The following is a 3,641-nucleotide window of genomic DNA, read 5'->3' on the forward strand; positions in this document are numbered from 1 at the left end:
TGAACTAGTTGAATTAATATAACTAGTTTAGTTTTGGTAAATGCTTAGTTGAGCTAGTTGAATTAATAGAACTAGTTTATTTTTAGTAAGAAAATTTAGGTATATGAGATTATTTGAACTAGTTGAATTAATATAACTAGTTTATTTTTATTAGTAAATGCTTAGTTGAACTAGTTGAATTAATATAACTAGTTTATTTTTATTAGTAAATGCTTAGTTGAACTAGTTGAATTAATATAACTAGTTTATTTTTATTAAGAAAATTTAGGTATATGAGATTATTTGAACTAGTTGAATTAATAGAAGTAGTTGAATTAGTTGAATTAATAGAATTAGTAAGCGTTTAATGTTTCACCTATATGAACATAGGAAATGTCGTCTAACGACGAAAAATATTTCATTATGTGCGAATACTGTGAAGACCAGCGCGGCCTGTGCGACAGAAATTTCCTTGTTGATGATAGGCGATTCAGCATCAAGCTGGATGAGACCTTCAAATTCGATACAGTAAGTCACAATGACAAGTATTTTTTCGTAATTAAGCATGAATTATATATGCTTCATTTGCTTGAACTTATAATTTTTAATTTTCACTATTCTACTAGCGCATCCCCTGCCATGCAAGAATTTTTGTCTTGGATAAGATAGGTTTCAATGCTATGGAAACTATGGTGGTAAAGAGAGTTTACCTGAAAACTGAGCATGGTTATACTTGGCAAGCACTATGCAAACACGTACACCTATTTTGAATGCAAAACTTGGCAAGCACTATACAAGGCTTATGCATTTGAGCCTGATATGGTGATCACCTTTGATATTCGTCCGGAAAATGATATTGAAGGTAATAGAGACATCTGGGTCGATGTGCAGACGCCTCCAGTTCTACCATTATGTGAGTTCTTCTCAACCATATTTATGTCTTTGATATTGTTTATTCAAAAATAGTTGACAACTAATTTCTATTGATAGCTTATTTCCATTCAAGCAAACATGTCCGGCGCTAAGTAGACAGGACCTACTACTGTCCCAGAGTTGAACTAAACTGCGAGGAGATAAGTTATTATGTTTCATGGCTTGAGGATCTTTATACTATCAAGACAAATTTTCTTCCTGCACTTAGAAATGTTAGTACTCAAAACGTGCGACCAATAGTGATCGTATTGAACTACGGTCACATCTATTTAGGAATGATGGTAAGATTTTTACTATTTGTGCTCAGTGCATCTTTTGCATACATAATTTTTTTGCTAAACTTTCATTGCTAAGTATATTAATTACTATACGATGTTCTTCAACAGGGACTCTCGATGACTGTTGTGCCTCAGTGGATCGAGACTAATGGTCGCATGTCAACTGTTAGCTTACGGCCAAGATATCCTGCATTGCACATGAGTGCATTCAGGATTTCTAGAAGCGATGAATGCTTAATAGTGAAAGATTGGAGGAAAATTGTTAACGATCGCAGAGAAGTACTAGGGGCAGCAATGAGAAGCGCAACCCATGATTAGGAGACAGGTTCATCTGCATGCTCCAGTATGATGAATCAGGAGAGATATACATATTCTATGCTATTTTACCTGAGAGAGAGAGCAACATGAGTGATTTAGCTAGTTCATGCTCTTAGTACGTACTTGTCCTCTCATGTCCGTGTTCTTCGTCCTGAACTTAATCTGAAAGAGTGATTTTCTTTTGTGGTGTTATGAACCCTTATAATATCATGACCATCACGTTGAACTCGATGATATTTTTGCTTCTGGTACAAGTGAATGTTTTTTCTTTAAGCTAGTGTTGGTGGTGATTAGATAGCGGTAATGACTATGATGATTAAATAGTGATAATGATGACTATGATGATTTTTAGCTAGCTACTCCCTCCGTCCCATAATATAAGAACGTTTCTGACACTACACTAGCTAGTGTCAGAAACGTTCTTATATTATGGGACGGAGGGAGTAGTATATATACTGATGTTGATGATATGATGCAAGAGTTTTATATTAATATGATGATGATGATGAGTTATTATATCATTTAGTAAAAGAAACCGCATATTAGTTTCAGCTGGATGGATCCTAGCTAGCTAAGTGATCAAGTATATGCCATATATATCCATATTATAGTTGATCAAGTATAATATGGATATATATATGGCATATACTTGATCACTTAGCTATAGCTAGGATCCACATGCATCCAGTCGAAACTAATCTGTCGTACTTTCACCTAATGATTTAACAACTCATTATAATGTAAAACAATCACTAAATTAAATTGAAAACACAAAATTAAAGGAAACAAAAAACACACCCAAACATTTAGTACCAGTTGGTATTACCAACTGGTACTAAAGCCCTACACGCACCCGGGCCTGGCTCGTACCACGTGGTGGCACTTTAGCGCCGGTTCGTGATGAACCGGTACTAAAGGGGGGGACCTTTAGTCCCCACTCTTTAGTGCCGGTTGCTGAACCGGTACTAAAGGCCGTTACGAACCGGCGCTAAAGCCCGATTCTGCACTAGTGGTGCCTTCTTTGCAAAGGTTCAGGAGGCCTGCAGGAAGGATGTCGAGCGGGCATTCGGTGTGCTCCAATCTCGATTTGCTGTTTTCCCGTACCCTGCTCAGACCTGGTCGAAAGATCAAATGTGGGAGATCATGACTTGTTGTGTCATCTTGCACAACATGATCATTAAGAGCAGCAGGAAGAGCCAATGTTTGACACAGAACCATATTACAGGCAGGGTCCTCTTGCCCAAGTTGATCACCAGCTATCGGCAACCTGGACTGCCTATCTCAATATGCGTTAGGAGATCCGTGACCCAGAGGTGCATCAACAACTGCAAGACGATCTGGTGGAGCACCTATGGAGGCTCAAGGGCGACGCCGGGAACAACGTGTGATGAAATATGAGTTTTTATTTGCTTAACTATATAATTTGTATTGAACTATTTGTTGAACTATTTGATTTTTATTGATTTTTATTGATTTTTTGTGATGAACTGTGGAGGCAAAAAACTTATTTATGGAGAATTCACGCCGAAACACGCCGAACAGCGCCGAATATGGGTCGATTCACGCTGATATGGGGTCATTTTCGACAAAAGTGGGCCAAATAATGGGCCGAAATCAGCGCCTGGGGCGACGGCTGGGTGCCCAACTGCCCCCAGCGCCGATTTTGCTGCCGGCTCGCCCCCAGGCTGTGAGTTTTATGCCTCCTAGGTGTTGGGTAACGTAGTAATTTCAAAACATTTCCTACGCACACGCAAGATCATGGTGATGCATAGCAATGAGAGGGAAGAGTGTTGTCTACATACCCTTGTAGACCGTAAGCGGAAGCGTTAGCACAACGCGGTTGATGTAGTCATACGTCTTCACGATCTGACCAATCACGTACCAACGTACGACACCTCCAAGTTCAGCACACGTTCAGCCCGATGACGTCCCTCGAACTCCGATCTAGCCAAGTGTTGAGGGAGAGTTTTTTCAGCACGATGACGTGGTGATGATGATGATGTTCTACCGACGCAGGGCTGCGCCTAAGCACCACTATAGTATTATTGAGGTGGACTATGGTGGAGGTGGGCACCGCACACGGCTAAAAGATCAAACGATCAATTGTTGTGTCTTTGGGGTGCCCCTGCCCCC

The sequence above is a fragment of the Triticum dicoccoides genome, chromosome 1B (genome assembly GCF_002162155.2).
Source record: "Triticum dicoccoides isolate Atlit2015 ecotype Zavitan chromosome 1B, WEW_v2.0, whole genome shotgun sequence".
NCBI classification, from domain to species: Eukaryota; Viridiplantae; Streptophyta; class Magnoliopsida; order Poales; family Poaceae; genus Triticum; species Triticum dicoccoides.